The sequence below is a fragment of the Chrysochloris asiatica genome, unplaced genomic scaffold, assembly GCF_000296735.1.
Source record: "Chrysochloris asiatica unplaced genomic scaffold, ChrAsi1.0 scaffold00002, whole genome shotgun sequence".
NCBI lineage: Eukaryota > Metazoa > Chordata > Mammalia > Afrosoricida > Chrysochloridae > Chrysochloris > Chrysochloris asiatica.
Genome location: NW_006408520.1, coordinates 56,241,799 through 56,250,878, shown reverse-complemented (window position 1 = coordinate 56,250,878; position 9,080 = coordinate 56,241,799). Strand labels below are relative to the sequence as shown.

General features: G+C 38.2%; 1 protein-coding gene across 2 annotated transcripts in view; it reads right to left on the bottom strand.

Moving 5' to 3' along the window:
* Window positions 1–9,080, bottom strand: part of LOC102819913 (neuronal growth regulator 1-like) — a 1,419,333-nt gene that overhangs the window by 1,039,576 nt on the left and 370,677 nt on the right. The gene's annotated exons all lie outside the window — the stretch shown is intronic.

Sequence of the window (9,080 nt, the reverse complement as noted above, 5' to 3'; positions counted from 1 at the left end):
ACACACACACACATATATATATATACATCGTGTGTTGCTAGAGCTAGGGTTGTTGCTGTTGTTAAGTGCCATCAAGTTAGTTCTGACTCATAGTTAATCTGTATAGGGATTGTGAGGCCCTGGAAGATTTTAACCCTCACCTTAAGGTTAACAGTCCATTGCTTATCATACAGCACCACACCAGGACTCCAGAACTAGGGAAGAGAACACTCAAAACAATTAAGTACACTTATATTATAATGTCACAAAATGATAGATGCTATGAAACAGAAGAGAGAAGGTTAAAGGAAAAGAATGTGAAAAATGGTAGGGGTGCTAGAGAGACATGTGCTTACCTAAGAGAGAACATGACAGAAGTTTCTCTGAGAAACAACAAGTAGTCCACTGTGGCAAAACAATTTGTACAAGATAATTTACTTTTGGTGCAAACATATCCATGAATATAGTAGAGCATACAGGTTGCAAAGTTATGAAACATTCTTAAATATTGTGAGCTCAAGAACATCATCTCAGGGAACACCATGGTCAATTGGCATACCATAGCCCACAAAGGGAATAATCTGCATTTTACTTTGATGACTAGGGACTGGTATCTTAAAAGCTCATGAATGCACTTAAGGTGCAACGATTTAACGAGATCTCTCCTTCTCCAGAGAAAAGAGTGATGAAAATTGAAGACTCTGGAAAACAGTCCAATGGACTAATGGACCACATGAAAATTATTCTCCAGAATCCTGAGAACCTAACAGCTATAAAAAGCCCAGCCACCAGTGCCAACTGCTCTGAATGGGATCATATAAAAAGGGGGAAAAAAGTGGGAGAAATGTAAAACAAAATTCAAAGTCATAAAAACACCTGGGCTTACTGGCAGATAGAAAATGGTAGAACATCAAGAGTATGGTTCTTGATCACCATTCAGGTCTAGAACTGCACTCACCTCCATAGCTCAATTTTCAGTCAAGTAATAGATAAGTTTGAAGTGAACAACAGCATTAGTGAGATACACACAGCATAGAATGGTAAACTATTTGAAATCAAAGGGCAGCATTTACTCAAGGACAAAGTTCAGAAGGGTTGGGAAAGAAGGAAGAATGAAAAAACATAGGAAGAAAGTGGGTAAGTGGTGCTAAATTGAGAGTTTTGCAATCACTGAGGTCAAGCAAAGTGAATGATTTATTGAATGTAAAACTGATGATCTCCTGTGTAAACCTTCACTCAATTTACAATTAAATGCTAAATGAATGAAGTCCACTGAGGCTGGAATTGATCTAAGGAGTGAATGCAAGGATTTTTTTTTTTTTTTTTTCCCTAGTACTAAGAGGCCCTGTCAATGATTTTGGGCTTTTTATAGGTGTGATAGCAAAGTATTGAAGGAATCATTCTATTGAGTAACATGGCCTTGAATATGTTTCAGATACTAGAATACCCTGGCTGCTCTGCACAGAATTTGCTGTCAAACAAGAAAAGTATAAGCCTCAAGACCAGTTACATAGCTCTTCTAGTGTTCAAAGCCAGAAGTGATGGTGGCTTTCTTTGGTGTGAGGGTAGTGGTGGAAATAATTAAAATTGAGTCTGGATTTTGATATTAGAAATGAGAATATGCATACATCTTCATAGATTCAATGTGATATGCAGGAAAAAAAAAAGGAAGTACAAGTTTTTTAGTTCAAGCAAAAAAATGAATGATGATACTGCATTTATTTAAGGAGCTCTTGTAGCGTAGTGGTTACAAGTCGGCCTGCTAACCTCATGATCAACAGTTTCAAACTACCAGCTATTCCACAGAAGAAAGATGAGGCTTTTGGGTCCCATAAAGATTTACAGCCTCGGAAAATATACAGGGTCCCTACCAGTCAGAACTGAATACACAGCACACAATCACTACTGACTTTATGACTCTTATGGTTACCATTTAATGTATGATTCCATATAACTGAAAAGAGGCAGAAGATGGGTTTGGACACTTTAGTATGGCAGATTCTCTTTTCAGTGTTCTCTTGGTCTCTCTGTTATTATTAAGTGCTATCTAGTCAGTCCTGACTCATGTTGTTGTTGTTAGGTGCCATCGAGTCAGTACCAACCCATAGCGACTTTATGCACAACAGAACAAAACACTACCCAATCCTGGGCAACCTCATTACTGTTGCCACGCTTGAGTCCATTGATGCTGCCACTTGGCCAATCAATCTTATTGGTGGTCCCGCTCTTTTTCTCTGACCCTCCACCTTACCAAACATGGTATCCTTCTCCAGTGACTGGTCCCTCCTGATAATATGTCTGAAGTATGAGAAGAGAAGTTTGGCCATCTTGGCCTCCAAGGAGCACTCTGGCTGCACTTTTTCCAAAAGAGATCTGTTGGTTCTATGAGCAGCCCATGGCACTTTCAATATTCTCCTCCAACACCATTACTCAAAAGCATCAGTTTTTCTACAGTCTTCCTTATTCACTGTCCATCTTTCACATGCATATGAGGTTATCGAAAACACCATGGCTTGGGTCAGGTGCACCTTAGTCCTGAAGCTGATATCTTTGCTCTTCAACACTTTAAGAAGTTCTTGTGCAGCAGATTTGCCTAATGCAATACATCGTTTGAATTCTTGACTGCTGCTTTCATGAGTATTGATAGTTGATCCAAGAAGTATGAAGTCCTTGAAACTTCAGTCTTTTCTCTGTTGATAAGAATGTTGTTTATTGGTACAGTGGTGAGGATTTTTGTTTTCTTTAGATTGAGATGCAATCCATACCAAAGGCTGTGCTCTTTGATCTCCATCAGTAAATGTTTTAAGTCCTCTTCACTTTCAGAAAGCAAGGTTATATCATCTGCACATTACAGGTTGTTAATGAGTCTTCCTCCAATCCTGATGACATGTTTTTCTTCATGTAACCCAGCTTCTCATATTATTTGCACAGCATGCAGGTTGAATAAGTGTGGTGAAAGAATACAACCTTGTCACACACCTTTATTTTTAAACCATTCAGTGTTCCTATGTTCTGTTCAAACAACTGCTTCTTGGGCTGGTACAGATTCCTCATGAGCACAATTAAATGTTCAGGAATACTCATACTGCACAATGTTGTCCATAGCTTGTCATGATTCACACAATCTTAAGCACAGGTAAACATCTTTCTGATATTCTCTGCTTTCAGCCAAGATCCATCAGACATCAGCAATGATAAACCTTGTTCCACGGTCTCATCTGAATCTGGCTTGAACCTCTGGAAATTCTCTGTCCATGTATGATTTTAGCTGTTTCTGTACCTTTAGTAATACTTTACTTGCATCTGATATCGAAGAGATTTTCTGATGATGTCCGCATTCTGTTGGGTCACCTCTCTTTGGAATGGGCACAAATATGGATCTCTTCCAATCAGTCAGCCAGATAGTTGTCTTCCAAATGTCTTGGCAGAGATGAGTAAGTGCCTTCAGTGCCACCTCACTTTCTTGAAAGATTTCAATTTTTATTCCATCAATTCCTGGTGCCTTGTTCTTTGCCAATTCCTTCAACGCATCTTGGACTTCCTCCTTCAGGATCATTGGCTCTTGATCATATGCTACCACTTGAAACGGTTGAACAGCAACCATTTCTTTTTGGTACAGTGAATCAGTGTATTCCTTCCATTTTCTCTTGGTGCTTTCTGCATCATTCAATAATTTGCCCAATGAATCTTTCATAATGAAAGTCAAGACTTGATTTTTTTCTTCAGTTCTCCCAGCTTGAGAAACGCTGAGTGTGTTCCTTTTTGGTTTTCTGATTCCTGATCTTTGCACATTTTGTTGTAATATTTGGCTTTATGTTCTCAAGCGAACTTTGAAATTTTCTGTTCAGCTCTTGGATCTCCTTATTTTCTATTTGCTTTAGCATCTCTATGCTAGAGAACAAGTTTCAGTGTCTCTTCTGACATCCATTTTGAACTTTTCCTTCTTTCTTATTTTCTCAATGACTTTTTGCTTTCTTCATGTATGATGTTCTTGATATCATCCCACAACTCTTCTGGTCTTTGGTCTTTGGTGTTTACTGTATCAAATCTATTCTTCGGATGATCTCTACATTCAGGTGGAATATATTCAAAGTCATATTTTGGCTCTCATGGACTGTTTTAATTTTTTTTAGCTTCAGTTTGAATTTGCATATGAGTAATTGAATGTCTGTTCCAGTCTGCCCCTGGCCTTGTTTTCTCTGCTGATATGGAGCTTTTCCATGGTCTCTTTCCACAGATGTAGTCAACTTGATTTCTATGTATTCTATCTGGTGAGGTCCATGTGTATAGTTGTCTCTTATGTTGTCTAAAGAAGGTATTTGAAATGAACAAATCATTGGTTTTTCAGAATTATATCATGCATTTTCCTGCATCATTTCTATCACCAAGGCTATATTTTACAACTACTGGTCTTTCCTCTTTGCTCCCAACATTTTCATTCCAATCACCAGTAATGATCAATACATCTTGATTGCATGTTTGATCGATTTCAGATTGAAGAGATTGGTAGAGTTCTTCTATTTCATCCTCACTTGCTTTAGCATTTGGTGCATAACTTTGAATAATAGTAATATTAACTGTGTTTTTCCCTGTAGGCACATGGATACTATCACAGACAGTGTTGTATCTCACAACTGATCTGGATATGTTCTTTTTGATGATGAATGCAACACCATTCCTTTTCAATTTGTCATTCTCGGCATAGTAAACCAAGTTGTTGTCAGCTTAAAAATGGCCAATACCAGTCCATTTCAGCTCATTAATGCCTAAGATATCAATATTTATGCATTCCATTTTATTTTTGACAACTTCCAATTTTCCCAGATTCATATTTCATACATTCATATTCCGATTTTCAATGGATGTTTACAGCTGTTTGTCTTCATTTTGAGTTGTGCCACATCAGCAAATGAAGGTCCTGCAGGCTTTTCTCAAGATCAACTGTACTTTGAGTAGGCAGTTCTTCCCCAGTTGCATTTTGTGTGCCTTCTAACCTGAGGGGCTTATTTTCCAGCACTATACCTGACAGTGTTTCTCTGCTATTCATAAAGTTTTTATTGACTAAATATTCGGAAGTAGTTCGTCACTCTTTCTTCCTAGTTTGTCTTTGTCTGGAAGATCATCTGAAACCTGTCCACTATGGGTGACCCTGCTGGTATTTAAAAATACCGGTGGCATAGCTTTCACAATCACAGCAACTCACAAGCCACCACAGTACGACAAATTGAAAAACGAGTGATGGCCATTTGGTTTTAAGTGGAAACTGTCACTTCAAATTTCGAATAAATCTGTGTGCATGTGTCACAGAACCCTCCAGGGGTGGGGTGTCCATTCACACAGGCATCCACTCTAGTCACCAGAATGGAGGTGCGCAGACAGCAGAGACCAATGAACAGATACCTAAAAAAAAAAAAAGAATGTCCACACCTGTATCTTCGTGGTTCTGTCAGGCGTTTGTTGCTGTTCTGATCCTTCCCCTGCTTGTTCTCTCCCAAGATGGTGGCTCTGGGAGCAGCTGAGCATCTTGAATTAGAAAGTAATGGACTTCTTGATTCTGCTACAAATTCCCCTAGCTGTAACCTTTCCAAGCTTCTAATATTCCTTTATCTCTGGTTCAGAGTTCTAGCACCATCTCCTGAGCCTGCTTAGTCCAGTATTCTGTTTTGTACATTGTTTCTGAGGAACAGCTTGTGGGTTTGAACTGCTGACCTTATGGTTCATAGTCTAATGCTAATCCTACAGCACCACAGCAGGAACCAACCCATGTACATATAGTCGAAATCATATGGACACAGCATACAGGCATATTTGCATGAGTGTATGCACAATTATAAGGAGCTCTGGTAGCGTAGTGGTTACGAATCGGGCTGCGAACCTTAAGGTCAGCGGTTTGAAACTACCAGCTGCTCCGCGGGAGAAAGATGAGGCTTTCTACTCCCGTAAGGATTTACACCCTCGGAAACCCTGTACAGGGTTGCTATGGGTCGGAACCGACTCGACGGCACTTAACAACAACAACAACATGCACAATTATAAAATCCTCTTAAAAAGTATTTTTCTGTTGTTCCACACTAGAAAATGGAGATGTTTTTGTTATGAGCCATCGAGTCATAGCAACCTTGTATAGGGTTGCTGAGGAGCGGCTGGTAGGTTTAAACCACTAGCTTTGTAGTTAGTAGTCTAGTGTTTATCCTATAGCGCCACACCAGGACTCCTGAAAATGGTAATAGAAGGCAGGAAATAGGAGAAAATGCGATATTCTAATACTATTGTAGCATGTCCTTTTTCCATCATTATAAAACTGAAAATTCTACAAGAGTAATAAAAGCTAGGAAGAAGTAATAAAATAGAAGTATCACAGAAGACAGAAACGAAACCTTGGTCCGAACAATAAATAAATTTCAACTAAGTAGAAGCTTTGAGACAGTAAAGGCATTTTAACATTGTCTTTGCCTTAATTTTGAATTGCCACTTCTCTTTCTATAAAAACTGAATAATGCTTGCACTTCATTACTGTATTTAATTTCTCATACCATACCACATTTCCTCAATTTGTTCTGTGTATTATTGTAAATCTGAAGCTATAGATTTTAACTTGAAAGCATTCATAGTCTCTTTAACAATTTGTGTTTTATAATTTCCAGTTTCCTTTCAAGTGCATCTCTTATTTAAATAAGTTTCAACTCCTTTATAGGGTTTCGGAGGCTGTAAATCTTTATGGGAGCAGAATGCCTCATCTTTCTCCCACAGAATAGTAGGTAGTTTCAAACTGCTGACTTTGAGGTTAGCAGTCTGAATAGTAACCCCTACACAACCAGAGATACTTCTAGTTAATTATATTTCAAAGTAATGGAATTCCTGTTTTTCAGATGAAGAAATTGAGGCACTAAATGAATTTAAAATATTGAGCAGATCACTTCTAAGTTTTCTTACTGAGACTAAGCATTTGATTTTACATACTACAAAACTGAGTAAAAAAATTTCCACACTCAAGTTATAGTAAAACGTCCATTCATGTCCATGGTTGATGAAGTCATTGAGCATGCCCATGAAGTAATTCTGTCAAATAGACAAATGACAGTGGACTATATGGTAAATAATTTGCAATCAGCCATGGCCCTGCCTATGAAATAATGCATAACAGACTTGGGTTTTGATACATTTGTACAAGATGGGTGCAGAAACAACTCACAGAAGAGCATAAATTCTGCAAACAAAATGTGGACCAATACTCAAAGGAGGGTAAAAGTTACTTTGAAAAAAACATTACTGGTGATGAGACAAGAGATGAGACATGAATTCATCACTATGAGCCAGAGAGTAAATGGCAGAGTATGAAATGGAAATATCCTCAATCGCAGACCAAGAAAAAGCTCAAAATTCAAACATCAGCTGGAAAACTGATGCTTACAACTTTATGGGGTTCTCAAGGAACAACATTGGCACTCCATTAGAAAAAAAGTTTAACAATCAAGTGTTCCTTACAGTAAGATGTGCACTGAGGAGTTGAAGCCTAAACTTCAAAATTAATGCAGAGGACTGCTATGCCAAGGCATTGTCATCTTTTATAGCAGTGCACAACCACACACCTCTGCTCATACAGTTGACAATATGCAAAGCTTCATTAACAGCTGTTAAAGCACCCTTCCTATTGTCCTGATCTTGCTCCATTGGAATGTCACCAGTGTGGTCCTCTCAAAGCAGCCCTTTGTGGAAGAAGATTCACCTCTAATGAAGAAGTGAATACAGCGGTGCATTTGTTCCTCACAACTCACCCTAAAACATATTTTAATAATGTTAACATATGGACTGATTGTATTGAAAAGCAAAATTATGCCAAAATATGATTTATTTGTTTTATTCTAAAAACTGATTAAAATAAATTCTGTGGTTAGAGTGCAGGCAATTATTGACCCACACGTGTATAAACTTAAAAAAAAAAACTTTCTTGTATTGGTAATATAACAAAATAGGTTTTTGAAATGAAGCTATTTTGGTATGGAACACTAGAAAATAATGGATTTATGTTAAAACTGGCAGAAATTTAAGAAAAAAGAAAATCATGGGCAAAAATAACATGTATGTCTAAAGAGATAATTCTTGAAGACTCTTAACTCTAGGGATATCAACAGATAATATATTTTGAGGACTGACCTGTTTTATTTAAGTATTTTTGTAAATCCTGACAACTGTTGTTTTTGTTAAGTGCGTCGAGTCAATTCCAACCCATAGTGACCCTGCATAGAGGTTCTGAGGTTGTAAATCTTTATGGGAGCAGAAAGCCTCATCTTTCTCCTATGGAGCCGCTGGTAGTTTCGAACTGCTGACCTTGAGATTAGGAGCCCAATTTGTAACCACTACGTTACCAGAGAAGTTCATATATTGTCAGATTCTTAAGAGTTCAGATAGCATTAGTCTGTTTAGAGTCCATTGTTGTTACCAGTGTGTCAATCCATCTCATTGTTTTACAATATTTCAATGACCCTCTACTTGTTGTTGTTGTTGTTAAGTGTAGTGGAGTCAGTTCTGACTCACAGCAACTTGTATAGGATTTCTGAGGAGCAGCTAGTGAGCTTTAATCTCTGACCTTGTGGTTCAAATTGACTTCACAGTCCAGTGCATTAACCTGCAGCACCACACCAGGACCCTCTACTTACCAATCATAAAGTCCAAGGAAGCTGCAAGCCAGCGCATAACATGGATGAACCTTGAGGACATTATATTGAGTGAAATTAGTCAGTCACAAAAGAAGAAATACGGCATAGGACCACTACTAAAAATGTCTAAGAAAAAGAACCCATACTAAAGGGCGGGGGTGGGGATTCTAGACACAGGATAGTTTGGATGCTAGGGAAGGGGGAAGGGGGCAATATACAAGAAAGGGAAGGGGAATGGAAGAACAAAGCAGATGGGAGAACAATTAGGAAGGTTTGTATGGGCTAAGTGGGACAGAGGTAAATAATGATGTATACACAACCTTGGAACAACAGGGCTTTGGGATACAGGGATTGAGACATGGTTGGAATGGAGAAAAGGGGGAAAATTATGTTAATATGCTTGGCTGTCTTATGAATCTTGGTTTCCCTGGTATACCATTATAA